This window comes from Nicotiana attenuata, unplaced genomic scaffold (genome assembly GCF_001879085.1).
Source record: "Nicotiana attenuata strain UT unplaced genomic scaffold, NIATTr2, whole genome shotgun sequence".
Classification (NCBI taxonomy): Eukaryota; Viridiplantae; Streptophyta; class Magnoliopsida; order Solanales; family Solanaceae; genus Nicotiana; species Nicotiana attenuata.
Window position 1 is genome coordinate 81,976 of NW_017672881.1, and position 17,104 is coordinate 99,079.

The following is a 17,104-nucleotide window of genomic DNA, read 5'->3' on the forward strand; positions in this document are numbered from 1 at the left end:
GTAAGTACAACATGCTTCCAAATCAGTATATGGGTCAAATCATCTCGTAAAAAAAATCCAGTTTCTGGTAAAAATCATTTGAAGATATTTTTCAACAGTTTCAACACAGACCCAATGCAAATGAGAGTAAAAGTGATGAACATCATAAACAACCCCTCGGGCACAATATTACTCAGAACCAGCCCCTCGGGCATATCTCATAACACTCACTCAGGGTACCTGCGCTCACTAGGGGTGTGCAGACACCGGAAGGGCTCCTACAACCCAAGCAATGTAATTCGCACAGACAACTCACGTGCTGCACGGACAACTCACGTGCTATAGTTTCAATATCAGAATCCGCATGGACAACTCACGTGCTGCACGAACAACTCACGTGCTACTCTCTCAATATCCTCACAAAAATAGGCCCTCGACCTCACTCAGTCATAAACCTCTCAAGCCACTTGGGCTATCAGTGAAAACAGGGTGCTCAGCCAAAAATATCATTTTATGCAACAAAACGGAGTAGTAAAGACTGAGTTATGAAATCAGTAAACACAGCATGACTGAGTATAGATCTTAAATCAAAACAGTGAGACGATAATAAGAAAAGGCCCCTAAGGGTCCAAACAGCTTTGGCACGAGGCCCAAATATGGAATTCAGCCCAATTTATAACAATTCTTTCTAAACCACACAACTATATATAGTTTCAGTCAAATACGCAACTTAATAGTTGCTACGGGACAAACCAAGTCACAATCCCCAATGGTGTACGCCCACACACCCGTCACCTAGCAAGTGCTTCACCTCAAAGTAGTGAAACAATGTGAAATCCCGGGTTTTGAACTCATAATGACCGTATCGGGTCTTGAACGCTGTCTTAAGAATGTCCGAGTCCCTAATCTTCAACTGGTGATACCCTGACCTGAGATCGATCTTGGGGAACACCCTCGCTCCCTGAAGCTGGTCAAATAAATCATCAATACGAGGCAAAGGATACTTGTTCTTGATTGTGACTTTGTTCAACTACCTGTAATCAATGCACATCCTCATCGTGCCATCCTTCTTCTTCACAAATAGAACAGACGCACCCCAAGGTGACACGCTAGGCCGAATAAACCCCTTATCAAGGAGTTCCTGAAGCTGCTCCTTCAATTCCTTTAACTCGGGTGCCATACAATACGGTGGAATAGAAATGGGCTGAGTGCCCGGCACCAAATCAATACCGAAATCAATATCCCTGTTCGACGGCATGCCCGATAGGTCTGCAAGAAATACATTCGAAAAGTCCCTCACTACCGGAACTGAGTCAATAGATGGATCTCTGCAATGACATCCCTAACAATAGCCAAATAAGAAAGACAACCCTTCCCAACCATCCCCTGGGCCTTCAAGAATGAAATCACCCTACTGGGAACATAATCCGTCAAACCTTGCCACTCAAATCGTGGCACCCCCGGCATAGCCAACGTTACCGTCTTAGCGTGACAGTCCAGAATAGCACGACACGGAGACAATCAATCCATGCCCAATATCACATCAAAATCAACCATACTAAGCAACAAAAGTTCCACTCGGGTCTCCAAACCCCCAATAGTCACCACACATGACCGATATACGCGATCCACAATAACAGTATCACCCACCGGAATAGATACACGAACAGATGGAACAAGAGACTCGCGGGGCGTATCCAAATAATGAGCAAAATATGATGACACATATGAAGAAGTGGAACCAGGATCAAATAACACAGAGGCATCCCTGTAGACAACTGAGACAATACCTGTGATCACTACATCTGAAATAATAGCATCTGGTCTGGCTGGGAGTGCATAGAAACAGGCCTGACCACCACCTGATCGACCTCACCCTCTAGGGTGACCCCTAGCTGACGGGGCGAGTGGTGAAGTTCTGCTGCTGAAGTTGATGGCTAACTCCTCTACTGAGGCGGAGTCCCACTCAACCACCTAGGGTAGTCTTTCTTGATATGACCAAGATCCCTGCACTCAAAACAACCCCTCCTCTGATGGAACTACTGCTCCTTATACCCCGTGGAACTACCCGTAGAAACCCGAGCAGACGAGGCATGATGAAAGCTCTGTGCTGGAAGGGCATTGAGAGATGAGTGGCCCAGATGTGAACTGTGAGAACCGTGGCCAGATGATCCACCATGGTGGCCTGGGCGAGCTGACTGAGCATGCCTGAATGGACGGCCTCTGCCATGCTGAAATTGACCTCCAGGAGGAACACCACCAAAACTACTAGATCCCCGAGGCCTCTTGGCCTCCCTCTCAACTCGCTCCTGGCGGCGAACCGACTCTATCTCCCGAGCAATGTCAACCACCTCCTCAAAAGAAGCATCAGACACCCTCTCTCTGTTTATATGAATCCGCAACTGATATGAGAGGCCATCAAAGAACCTCCTGATCCTCTCCCTGTCTGTGGGAACCAACCAAATAGCATGATGGTCTAACTCAGAAAAACTCATCTCATACTGCGTCACAGTTATATCATCCCGACGCAACTGCTCGAACTGTCTGCGCAGCTCCTCTCTACGAGAATGCGGCACATACTTCTCAAGAAAGAGAACGGAGAACTGCTGCCAGGTAAGGGGCGCTGCACTAACAGGCCTATGCCTCTCATAAGCCTCCCACCAAGTAAAGGCAGCTCCAGAGAACTGAAAAGTAGTGAACGAGGCCCCACTGGTCTCTAGAATACCCGCTGTACGTAGAATCCTCTAACACTTGTCCAAGAAACCCTAGGCATCCTCGCCCTCTATACCACTGAAAGTCGGAGGCTGAAGTCTACCAAACCTCTCCAATCAACGCTGCTCGTCATCAGGCATGACTGGTACCACATAATCCTGAGCAGGTGCAACCGACTGGGCTGGAGGTGCCTCCGGTGTTTGTAATCCCTGAACCACCTGCTCGGGTGTACGGGCGGCAGGAGTCTGAGTCCCTCCCCCGGCCTGGGAAGTAGCTTCTGTAGTAGAAACAACGACCGCCTGAGCAAGACTGGTGCACACGGTCAAGATTTGAGCTAAGGACTCCTGAAGAACTAGAATAACAATAGGCACAGCCGGTGCCTGAGCTGGTCCTGCTGGAGCGTCCACAATTAGAACCTGATCATGAACTGGGGCGGCTGGTGGATGTGCAGGTGCTGCCTTACCTGCTGTGCGGGCTACACCCCTTCCCCTACCACAACCTCGATCGCGACCTCGGCCCCTCGCTGCCCCAACTGGTGGTACTGGTGGCCGTCCGTCCTGACCGGTAGCACGTGTCCTCACAATCTGTGAGAGAATAGAATAAGAGAAGTTTAGTTACAAGAATCAACAGATTCGGACAACAAGAATTCAAGAATATGAGTTTTCCTAAAGGTTCCGCAACCTCTCGAAGATAAGTACAGACGTCTCCGTACCGATCCGCAAGGCTCTAATACCAACTTGTCACGACCCAAATCTACCATGTCGTGATGGCGCCTAACGTGGAACTAGGCAAGCCGACTCTTTTACCAAGACAATCCAATAATCCAAAAAAAAGATTTCTTTAGGCTATATAGTTAATAAAGCTTCATAAGATAAATCTGAATAACAAAGTGCAGAATGAATAGCTCGACATCGGGGTGTCACAAGTCATGAGCATCTACTAAGGACTGTCCGATAAAAATAAGACTAATACAGTCTGGAAATCACTAATAATATCTAAAAGAAGATAGGAGGGAGAAGAGCAAAGCTACGATCGCCATGCAGCTACCTTGCTAACTCTACAAATCCGCGATGGGTGAAAATTAACGCTCGCTAGCACGTCCAGCAACCCCTGGATCTGCACACAAGGTGCAAGGAGTAATGTGAGTATGCCAACTCAGTAAGTAATAAAGGTAAATAAAGACTGAGCAGTAGGAAACAAATAAAATCCACATCATGAAATCTCAGTAAGTACAACATGCTTTCAGATCAGTATATGGGTCAAATCATCTCGTAAAAAAAATCCAGTTTCCAGTAAAAATCATTTGAAGATATTTTTCAACAGTTTCAACACAGACCCAATGCAGATGAGAGTAAAAGTGATGAACATCATAAACAGCTCCTCGGGCATAATATCACTCAGAACCAGCCCCTCGGGCATATCTCATAACACTCACTCAAGGTACCCGCGCTCACTGGGGGTGTGTAGACCCCGGAGGGGCTCCTACAGCCCAAGCGTTATAATCCGCACGGAGAACTCACGTGCTATAGTATCAATATCAAAATCCGCACGGACAACTCATGTGCTGCACGGACAACTCATGTGCTGCATGGACAACTCACGTGCTATACTCTCAATACCTCACAAAAAAGGCGCTCGGCCTCACTCAGTCATAAACCTCTCAAGCCACTCGGGCTATTAGTGAAAACAGGGTGCTCATCCCAAAATATCATTTTATGCATCAAAACAGAGTAGTAAAGACTGAGTTATGATATTAGTAACATAACATGACTGAGTATAGATCTTAAATCAAAACAGTGAGAGGATAATAAGAAAAGGCCCCTAAGGGTCCAAACAGCTTTGGCACAAGGCCCAAATATGGCATTCAACCCAATTTATAGCAATTCTTTCTAAACCACACAAGTATCGTATAGTTTCAGTCAAACACGCAACTTAATAGTTGCTACGGCACAGACCAAGTCACAATCCCCAACGGTGCACGCCCACACACCCGTCACCTAGCATGTGCGTCACCTCAAAGTAGTGAAACGATGTGAAATCCGGGGTTTCATACCCTCAGGACAAGATTTACAATCATTACTTACCTCAAACCGATCAATTCCCTACTCTGCGACGCCCTTGTCTCTGGAACCGACCTCTGAACGTCCTCGAGTTTGACCAAAAGCAATATAATGCAATCAATATAGGCCAATGAACCAATTCCATACGAAAAATTATCAATTTAGACCAAAATCCCGAAATTCACTCAAACCCGGCCCCCCGGGCCCACGTCTTAGAATCCGACAAAAATCACAAAACTAGAAATTCCTTTCACTCACGAGTCTATACATACCAAAATCATCAAAATCCGACATCAAATGGTCCCTCAAATCCTCAAATTAAACTCTCCAATTTCCAAGCCCTAACCCCTCAATTTCATCCCTAATTTCTACCAATTTCATGCTTAAACAACTGAAATTTACCACAATCACAATTATTAATCTCAAATAACTTACCTCAATGAGTATCCCCTTGATTCTCTCTTCAAAACCCTCTAAAAAGCTCCAAGTACGAACAAGAATGGTGGAAAATAACCCAAATTTTGCGAAGTCTCCAATTTATAGGTTCTGCCAGCAAAACCGCATCTGCGGTCACATTTTCGCATCTGCGGACCGCTTCTGTGAAAACCTCTCCACTTCTGCGTAAATTCATTAAAAGACAACTTCCGCTTTTGCGATTGCCTGAATGCACCGCACCTGCTACCCCAGTTGCGCACCTGCGCCTCTTACCCGTTTTTGCGGACCTCGCACCTGCGGTTCCCACTCTGCAGGTGCGGTTAAGATAGAATCAACAGCTTCAGCTGCATTACCAAATCTCCAAACTCTCCGATAACCATCCGAAATCATCCCGAGGCTCTCGGTCAACCAAAAATAGCAACAAGTCACATATCAACATACAAACTTAGTCGAACCTTCAGAACACTCAAAACAACATCAAAATACCAAATCACCCTCAGATTCAAGCCTAAGAACTTCAAGACTTCCGAATTCTGCAAACGATGCCGAAACCTATCAAACCTCGTTCGAATGACCTGAAATTTTGCACACACGTCACAAATGACACAACAGACCTACTCCAACTTTCGGAATTCCATTCCGACCTTGATATCAAAATTTCCACTGGCGGTTGAGAATTGCCAAATTTCCAATTTCGCCAATTCGAGCCTAATTCTACCACGGGCCTCGAAATCACATTCCGGATGCGCTCCCAAGTGCAAAATCACCTAACGGAGCTAACCGAACCATCAGAATTCACATCCGAGGCCGTTCACACATGAGTCAACATCGGTTGACTTTTCCAACTTAAACTTCTAAATAGGAGATTAAGTGTCTTATTTCACACCAAAACCACTCCGGACCTGAACCATCCAACACAATACCATGAAATACAACGGGGATATAACTCATGAAACGACCGTCCGGGTTGTTACAAGCACTTGTGCTTCACTCTTGACTTCATGAGTTAGTCTTGCAAATGTAGGTTCCATGTATGCGAATATGACCTTTGCAAATATAGATTCCACGCATGCATCTTTGACTCTTTTGCTTCCATTCTTGACTTCATGACTTAGACTTGCAAATGTAGGTTCCATGTATGCGAATGTGACCTTTGCGTATATAGATTCCACATATGCAACTATACTCTTTTTCATCTCTAACTTGTCTCTTTCCATAAGCCCATATGTATATTCCACATTTGCGAATATGAAGATGATGTGTGCAACTGTGGCTTTGCTTCATTCTCTTGTCTTTAAGCTTCCTTCCCTCTTTTTCGTAATTTCTTTTTCCTACAAGATTTGTTAGAAAATATGCGAGGATAGGATATTATTATTCATATTTTATTTTAAAAACTTATCTTTTTACATATGAAATTACATGAATAATTTACATCCATCAAATACCCCTATACTTGAACTTTTGCTCGTCCTCGAGTAAAAAAGAATACTTTACAAATATATCTTCCAAAATCCATGACTATTGTAGGATAGAAAATTTATAAAAAATAAATATCCTCCAATATGGTCAATGGAATTAACCGTTTTAAATTCACCAAATCTTTTACCTTATTTCTGAATTCTGCTTTGATCAACAAGAACTTGCAATCTTCTCCCCTTGAATCTTTCAGAATTGATAGATTTATGATCACTTATTCAGTTAATATCATACTCTTGTCCATAGGCTTGCTCATTATGTTTTTCTCCACTAATATAGGCTCAACACTATTTTTTAGAATCTTTCTGGGACTTTTCTTGGCTTGTAATGTTAGTGTCATGACCCGGATTTCCCACCGTCAGGATCGTGATGGCGCCTACTCGTGAAAGCTAGGCAAGACAACTACTATGATTTTAACCCATTAGCAATTAACCCAAACAGAATAAATAGTAACTAAAACTAAATAGATATAAAGTGCGGAAGTGTTATAACAATTCGAAATACTCCAATACATGTCTACCCCAATGATCTGGTGTCACAATTTCACGAACATCTACGAATTTCTACAAACACTGGTTTAGAAAGAAAAGTACAACTGTTCTCGAAATGGAAGAGACAACAGAAAACAAAAGCGGGGAAAGGGGGACTTCAGGCTCTGCGAACGCCAGCAGATCTTCCTTGGTCTCCCTGGACTGAAGGAAGCTACCTCAAGCTACTCACAAGGTCCGGCACCGAGATCTACACAAAAAGTGCAGAGTGCAGTATCAGTACAACCAACCCCATGTACTGGTAAGTGTCGAGCCTAACCTCGGCGAAGTAGTGACGAGGCTAGGACACGACAACCATATAAACCTGTGCATTTAAATCATATACGAACAGAACTATAATAATAGGAAATGACAGATAAAGATGGGAAGGGGAACATGCTGCGGGGAATATCAGATTCTAACAGTAATTCAATAGAGAAGCATAATGAGCGCCATATTTGTATCAACTATTGATACCCAATTTTTTCCTATATATTTTCAATATGCAAAATACCTTCAAAATATCATATATATGCATGTATAAGCATATCCAAGGGTTTTATTATTTTTTCATAATTTTAAGGGTTTTAAATTGATTTATTTTTTCCCCTTTTATTCGTAAAATCTCCAATAATTGTTTCCAAAATTTATTATTTTGATAATTCATCGATTGGATTTTTATATTTATGTCAAAATATGGCTAAAGTAATTCTTACACATTTTTACAATTATATTTAATATTTTTAAAGCTAAATTGCACATAATTGCAATATTAGTCATTTTAAGGTTTAATTGTGTTTCATACGCATAAGATTGGATCCTGTACTTTTAATTGTTAATTATGTATTATAAATCATTTTAGTACTTTAAATTTGTTTTCAGAAAACTGTTTGCTATTTTTATAAATTAAAAAAGGGAAAAAATGGCTATTTAAAATGTAGCCAAATTGGCTTTTCAAATCTAGCTCAAATCGGACCCCAATTCCCCAGCCCAATTTTAATTTAAACCCGACCCACACCCTTTTAAATCCTACCTAAACCCGGATCCCCACCTACCCCATTCAATCTGGACTGTTGATCATTCAGATCAACGCTCCCCAGCCCGCCTTCCTAAATTAAACCAAATGACCCCCCCAAACCCTCTCATTCCTCACTCAACCGACTCTCAGATTTCTCTCTCTATCTCTGGTTCTCTCTAGAACCTTCCCCCCTCCACTCCTCTCCGATGAACTTCAGCCACCTTCTCCGGCCATCTCCTTGCTTGAATCCATGGTGGTCTCACCACCTACCAGCCTTATGGCTCCCTCTTGAGCATGTGTCATCATTTTGAGGCCCTCAAGTGAACCAGAGACGATTCACTCGCCTCCCATGGTTTCCCATGCCATTTTCCGGCCATCCATGACCGTTCGAGTAAGATCTGCAACTTTTCCGGCTAGATCGGTAACTTTTCAAGGTTTTCTCACTTTTTTCTGGGTTCTCCGAAACCCTAACTTTAAAGACTTTCCGATTTTCTTTCAGATTTGTCTTAGATCTGTGTATGTTATGAACCTCTTGGTGTTTTTCTCAAAGGTTTTCTGATTTTTTCAAAGTGACTCTTCAAGATTACGGTTTTCTTAATCTCCTTTAAAGAAACTTCTCCTCTGATTTTCAATGGTGTCTTATGATTTTACTATGTTTAAACGGTTTGTTTATGTTTTCTTCTACTTGGTTCATCGTGTTGAAAACCCTAAGTATCTTTGGTTTTATTCGGGGTCCTGGAGTTGTCCTTGTTTATTTTGTATGTATGCCTGTTTTGATTGGGTTCTTTATGGTTAGATCCTTTTTCTTTGTTTTTCTTGAATGATTCTGAGTTCTTACCGATTTTTAACTCAACTTTGTTAAAACCCTAATTTCCTAAATATTTCTTCACTTGTTACTGTGAGTTTTAAATACTCTCTTTACTTGTTTCTGTATGTTGGCCTGATCTTCTCTACCTGTTAAGTTGGTTTTCACTCTGGTTCTATGTGTTAGCCATGACTACTTGACTTTGTTGATTACCATGCTTCGAGTAGTCCTTAGCCTACTCATGCCACTTCTGTATGTTTGTGTTCATCTAGTTTGCTTCTTTTGTCAATATGACTGACCTTGCATGTCTGATACGCCTGTTCCTTCTTCCCTATTTATATGTCGAAGTGTACAATCATGACTCCCCTTTTGATTGATCCTGATTTCCTTAAGTTACGGTTTGATTGATCCTGATTTCCTTAAGTCACGGTTTGATTGCAAGGTTTTCTTATAAACCCCTAAATTTTTACTCGTTTATTTAAAGTTGTTGATTCCATTCCCTTATTAAGTATATTATGTACTTAGACTCAATTATATACTCTAATACCTTTACTACCCCCTTATATGGTAAGAATCAATCTTTCTCAAACTGATTTTCTTTCCTTAAGTTATCCCTGTTAGCATTCGTTAAGCTGTAATTCCTTGTTTAAAGGGGAGTACTTGTATTAATGGGATTCTGATTGTGATTACTTCCATATTTGTGTTAAACATTTACGTGTTACCTTATTTTCCACTTCTTTCATTAACAAGACACGAACAATTAGTTCAGCACACACATATACACTTAAACTCTCTCTTCTTTCTTTACTATTTGTGCTACTGCTTTGTCTAGCCGGCTGAAAGCCAAGGCTAGACTGTGGAACACTTATTGCTTTACTTTTTCTGCACTTTGCTTTTTCAACTGGTATGTTCTTAGTTTAAATTCCAAAACTCAACTCTATGCGTTCCCTTGTTTGTCAATCCTTGTCTCTTTCTGCACTAATTTAATGTCTCATGCTGTTAAATTGCACTTCTTGTTTACTGCTTTACTTAGCATGCTTAAAATTCTGCCCTCCTTTGTTCAAAATGTAATCAACATATTTACTTGTTCCTGTTTATGTCCCTCAACTAGCATGTCTCCTAATGTACTTGATTCATGACTAATTATGTGTTTCTAATTTGGACCCTCTGTGTCACCAACTCCTACTTCCCTGTTTGAAACTCCTGAAGCTGTACTGCTATTTGATCTTGTTCTGTATGTGTTGTTGTTACCCCTATCCCCTTCCCTTTTTTTTTTTAAAACTGTTTTCCTTAAGCAACTGTTCTGTTGTCTTTTGCAAACTCACTTCAAACATGCTATTTTCATAACTGTTTTCCAACTCAACTTCTTTAAATCTGTGTCAAGCACTCTCGCAAGTACTCTTAGAATACTCGGTTCTGTCCCTTTTGTGTGAGCCTTGCCTCGGGACCCTTGAGCTCCCTCTGAACTTGGACACATGAAAGCTGGCCCTTCCACACTGCACTTACCCTGTCTTGGCTATGAATTCTGGGTGTGAGCACTGCTCGGGATCCCTTGAGGTCCTTAGGGAACTCTGACACACCTAGATATGAGGGAAAGCTATGAACAATATTAGCATTTGAGGTGGTATATTACATAACTCAGAGAGGAAGTCCTAATCAGGCTTCCTATAGTGTAGCTTCTTATTTTTTCATTTCCACTTATGTAATTCAATCACATGGTCTGTAATAACTTGTAAACAAGTATGGGGCTGGCTTGTGAAAAGGGATGGGGAAATATGCATGCTATAGTTATTAATGGGTAGAAAACATGTTACTAGGGTTATATTCCTAATTATGCATTAGAAATCAATGCTCTTAGGAACTTTGTTTCCTGCTTCAGCATCTCATCCATCCTTAATCCATGTTTTACCACTTAGGAATCCTGCTCCTAGGACAATAACAACATTGGCATAAAAACTGTTACTCATGAAGTCGTATTTCAACAATTCTGCAACTATTGTGTACATTTATAAATCATGCCTTAGGGACCCTGCCATTTTGCATATGTATATTAGATATCATGTCCTAAGATCCTGTTCACATTTTTGTTTAAAACGCCTAGCTAATTACTGATTCATGAAAAGGTAGTAAAGTAATAATTTTCACATTGTGATGTTTCTGAATAAAATTGGTAACAATCTCTGCAACTAGAACAACATGTTCTTAGGGTAAAATAATCTCCAACTGTCTTAATAACTCTGAATAACTACTGCATATCGCTTTACGCCTAGGCAAGGCATTGGTAATTACTTAAATAAAACTGGAACTGCCTTTGTCTAGTTATCAACTGTTAAAGTCGGTAGGCAAACCTGATTCAGACTTCTTTTTCGAGTCATGTAATACATTTGGTCCTGATGTTATCACTTAGACACCCTGCTTTAGGATTCTGAATTTAGACCTTAGTTGTGCATGAGTCATGCTATCTCTATGCATTATTTGTGGAGGTATACATGAGCCTTCTACTTTCTTGTATATTTCCCCCCTAAGTGCCGTCTTATATGTTTTGTACATCGCTTTAGTATTTTTGCCTTTAAACCTGAGAGTCTACCTAGAACCTCCTTCTTATAGGAATAGGATTCCTAAATTCCTCGGGGACTGATAGGAAGGGACGGGTAACAGCATGCAATAGGGGTCGAGACCAACCCTCGCTTTAATTACCTTCACGGGCGGGAAAGGGTAGATATGGATATGATAACCGGTGCGTTAATACCACGTGTAGCCCCTCTTTTGAGGAGTGTCATACCGGGTATTACATTGATGTGATCCATATTACAAATAAGCCTAGGACACTCCCTTTACATTCATAAACGTTCTTCGATTGTAACTCTTTTTAAAACCTAGCTTCTTTTTTAATTAATTGTGTTCTTACGCTTATGTGTATGTGAACTTAAATCCCCTTTATTTGAGCCCTACTTGTCTATTTGCTAATTGCACAAATTCACAAAAAACTGTCTGGCCGGGAATCACACTAGTGAATCCTGAGGGGTGCCTAACACCTTCCCCTTGGGATAATTTCAAGCCCTTACCCTATCCCTGGTTATCAAACGTAGTTGTAGATGAACCTTATGGGTGCCCTAAGGCACCTCAAAATCGTTAGGTGGCGACTCTTCAAAAAATGCAAACCCCGTTCCCAAAAGGAACGAGTTGTCCCATACCCAAATGTCATGCACCCGATTCCTGATGGAAAGGAAAAATGGGGCGCGACAGCATGGCGACTCTGCTGGGGAATATTTAGGCTTTTACCATTTCATTCTGTTTTTGTGAATTTGTACCCCCTCCTATGTGTAATTGCTTGTTTAATTTCTTTAAGCATTTAATTTCTTTTTCAAAAGCAAAACTGACATATCTTCCTTGTTTCTTTCCTTTAACTGCTGCTTTAAATTATGAAACTGCTGTATTTATCGCTTTCTTAACGTGCAAATACATGTCAATATGCTTTTAATTTTTGCATAATCATGCTCAATATCATACTCCACTCGTGCCAAACAAATACTATAAAAATGCTTGATGAGTGGTTGCGCTCTTTCTATATCATTACCCCCTAAATTCGGAATGGCATATTTGCGGTAAAACTAGTCAAGCAGCGGTGCAGTCGACAGTTCCGTGCCTTCCCCCTTGAGTTGTCCGCTCAAGGGTACCAGTCTAAAACCCCATAGAAACCTTACTCTGTTTAAATTATGCATGCATCATGGTCAAACCTAGCCGGGTCAGTTATGGTTTTCACATAATGATCCTTTAAGATAGCCTTGTCCGAAGTCCACTGGGTTTCACTAAAACCCAAACGGACATCATCACGTTCTATGCATTTATTTGGAGAACTAAATGCTGCATGCTGATTGTTGATATTTATAGTCGAGTCTGGTGGGGGTAAGGGCCTAACCTTATTTGTCTTGCAAAAATATGAGGCACGAAGTCCTCAAATTTGGCATGGTCACCAACATCCACCCAAGATTGCTAAGCTGGTGGAGAGATTTACATTCTAGTGACAAAACCCTCGTCAGAAATCTCAAAAGGGTTGAAGACTGTCAAAAGGCAGAAGGGACTGAAGGTGGACATCTAGCCAGAGCATACCTGTTGCTGGGACTTCGTGAATTAGGGAAGCTGTTCGACGGAGCCAAGGATGCCGAATCTGGGGAAGGTCCTTCTGGGACCAAATAGATAAGAATTTACCTTTTCGCCTTATGAATGTAATAAGGCCAATGGCCACTAGTGACTTTTATTGCTTATTAGTGTCGTTTTGGGATTCGCCTATTTTTTATAAATTAAATGAGGCATTTAGCATTAAAAGTTCTCCAAGTCTATTTGTCGCTAGGCCTACCTCGTGCAAAAAGAGGTTCCCAAGTTAGGACACGCTTTACATTCCCACACTATGTGTTTAAATATTGCAAATACTTTTTGTAATCCTCACTGACTTGATTACCTTTTGTTTTCTTTCTTTTTATTATTCCCCTCCCCAAAAGTTAGTTCGTGCACTCTGGCATCAATTCTCGAGGAGGAGGGGGAGGAAGGCCCTTCCATACAGGCTGTGAGCAGAGGGGAACATCTCAAAAATTGGACCATCAGGACAACCTGAGCCCGATGAGCCTCGGGGTAGCAAGGCTAAAACAAGCACTATTCACTGTTTTATTTACTAAATGATTTTCTTTTTGCATTTCTTCAATTTCCGCAATAAGTTCTTCAATGTTCAAAAACAGTTATTCAATCTATCAAAAGCATTGTTTGATTTTTCTGATGAATTAATATTTATTGCTATCGTTTTCCTCCTTACTTTACCAATACAGCATTACTATTACTTATCTTGATGAACCAATGACTGTGACATGCAATGAGACAACGCAACAAATGGACGTTGATTCAGAGGAAGATGACATACGTGACGAGATTGTCAAAGAAGTTGAGAACTTTGAGAACAGACCTAAGTCGAACTTGGACGAGACCGAAATTGTCAACCTGGGAGATGCAGAAAACGTCAAGGAAACACGAATCAGCATTCACCTTTCGCAATCAGAGAAGAAAGAATATACAGAATTTATAAAGGAGTATGAGGACATATTTGCTTGGTCGTATGATGACATGACTGGTCTAAGTACGTCTATTGTGGCCCACAAACTGCCAACTGATCCAATGTGTCCATCGGTAAAACAAAATCTCAGAAAGTTCAAGCCTGATATGAGTTTGAAAATCAAGGAAGAAGTCACCAAGCAGATCAAAGCTAAGGTTCTCAGGGTGGTTGAGTACCCGACATGGTTAGCCAATATTGTGCCAGTGCCAAAGAAGGATGGGAAGGTCAGAGTCTATGTCGACTACCGGGATCTCAACCGGGACTGTCCGAAAGACGACTTCTCTTTGCCAAATATACACATCCTGATTGACAATTGCGCCAAGCATGAGCTACAGTCATTCGTAGATTGCTTCGCTGGTTATCATCGGATCTGGATGGATGAGGAAGATGCTGAGAAAACAACGTTCATTGCGCCGTAGGGAGTGTATTATTACAAGATGATGCCATTCGGCCTGAAGAATGCACGGGCCACCTACATGAGGGCCATGACTACCATCTTTCATGATATGATACACAAGGAGATAGAGGTATATGTGGATGATGTTATTATCAAGTCCAAGAAAGCCACTGACCACATAGAAGATCTGAGGAAGTTTTTCAATAGACTGCGGAGATACAACCTGAAACTAAATCCCGCGAAGTGCGCATTTGGGGTTCCTGCTGGGAAATTGCTTGGGTTTATTGTGAGCCGCCGAGGAATAGAACTGGATCCATCGAAAGTCAAAGCCATTCAAGAACTACCACCACCAAAGAACAAGAAAGATGTGATGAGTTTCTTGGGAAGGCTGAACTACATAAGCCGATTCATAGCATAGTCTACAGTTATCTGTGAGCCAATCTTTAAGATGTTAAAGAAGGACGCCGCTACCAAATGGACCGATGACTACCAGAAGGTCTTCGACAGAATCAAGGAGTACCTGTCAACACCACCAGTCTTAGTTCCGCCCGAGCCAGGTAAGATCGGAAGANAAAAACAAATCATGATAGCATAGGATCCCATTCCTTAAATATCCCGGAACAAAACCGAGGATCTCCCGACACAAAAACCGTGGAGCTTTTTCTTTCCAAAATCCCGGAACAAAAACCGAGGATCTCCCGGCACAAAAACCGTGGAGCTTTTTCTTTCCAAAATCCCGGAACAAAAACCGAGGATCTCCCGGCACAAAAGCCGTGGAGCCTTTTTCTTTTCAAATTCCGGAACAAAAACCGAGGATCTTCCGGCACAAAAACCGTGGAGCTTTTTCTTTCCAAAATCCCGGAACAAAAACCGAGGATCCCTTTACACATTTCCAATTTGATTGATTAAGATATGTGTTACAACTAAACTCACGAAATTTTCCTAGTGAAAAGTGGGGCAGAAACTTTCGTTTGTTTGTTTGTTTTGGTATCCTAAGCAGGTCAACCTCAAGACACAAGGTGTGAGATGACCCATGGAATAAATCTCAATCCAGAATCAAGAAAAGAAGAAAAGAACAAAAAAGAAATGAATTCAAAGTGTTGAAGCAAACAAAGGTGCGGATTGCTCAAAATCTGATTGAAGCCACAGGCTCCGCCGATCCCACTTTGACCCAATGCTGCAAAAGAAACAACACCAACAACTTGCGAGCATCAAGATTCAGATCGGAGTCCAAAGCAAAATCCGGTAAGACTCAAGATCAAGCTTCAAAAGTATTATAGATAGGAATCTTGTAACTCATAGTTGATAGGCGTAGCTAGCTTAGCTTTGATTTTCTTTTTGGTGTAATAAGGAGGTCAGCAAGCAGTAGCAGCAGCAACAGCAGTGAAATCACAGCTCCTGGTAGTCCCAGCTACCAAGCACTCCAGAACTACACTGACCTGATTTCTTTATAGCCAAGGATATGTAGGCAACCTTTGAAGCAGGGTTCGGTCAGACGGTTTTCAAAATGCTTCTCCTGGAGTGCCGAGCTGGCAAAAATACCTCATGTTGCTCATTTATCTTTGCCTGAAAACCCTTCGTGTCTTCGAGCAAAGAGGGACAGCTGTGAGCACGTGATTTTTGCCACGCTTAAATCACTCCTATAAAATTCCTTAGAATTAGGATTTTTCTTTATTATTTGAATTTTTAGGAATTGATCGCATAATTTTTATGTTTACTTGCATTTTTGTATGCATGGTTAATTTATAGAAGAATACAAAAAATAGTGCATTTGCATTTAGGACCTAATTTTCTACTTATTCAGATCAACGCTCCCCAGCCCGCCTTCCTAAATTAAACCAAATGACCCCCCCAAACCCTCTCATTCCTCACTCAACCGACTCTCAGATTTCTCTCTCTATCTCTGGTTCTCTCTAGAACCTTCCCCCCTCCACTCCTCTCCGATGAACTTCAGCCACCTTCTCCGGCCATCTCCTTGCTTGAATCCATGGTGGTCTCACCACCTACCAGCCTTATGGCTCCCTCTTGAGCATGTGTCATCATTTTGAGGCCCTCAAGTGAACCAGAGACGATTCACTCGCCTCCCATGGTTTCCCATGCCATTTTCCGGCCATCCATGACCGTTCGAGTAAGATCTGCAACTTTTCCGGCTAGATCGGTAACTTTTCAAGGTTTTCTCACTTTTTTCTGGGTTCTCCGAAACCCTAACTTTAAAGACTTTCCGATTTTCTTTCAGATTTGTCTTAGATCTGTGTATGTTATGAACCTCTTGGTGTTTTTCTGATTTTTTTCGAAGTGACTCTTCAAGATTAGGGTTTTCTTGATCTCTTTTAAAGAAACTTCTCCTCTGATTTTCAGTGGTGTCTTATGATTTTACTATGTTTAAACGGTTTGTTTTATGTTTTTTTCTACCTGGTTCATCGTGTTGAAAACCCTAAGTCTCTTTGGTTTTATCCGGGGTCCTGGAGCTGTCCTTGTTTATTTTGTATGTATGCCTGTTTTGATTGGGTTCTTTATGGTTAGATCCTTTTTCTTTGTTTGTCTTGAATGATTCTGAGTTCTTACCGCTTTTTAACTCAACTTAGTTAAAACCC

The 17,104-nt window shown here is 41.5% G+C and overlaps 1 pseudogene; it reads left to right on the plus strand.

Moving 5' to 3' along the window:
- The window catches only part of LOC109214805, a 55,662-nt pseudogene that overhangs the window by 11,354 nt on the left and 27,204 nt on the right, over window positions 1-17,104 (plus strand).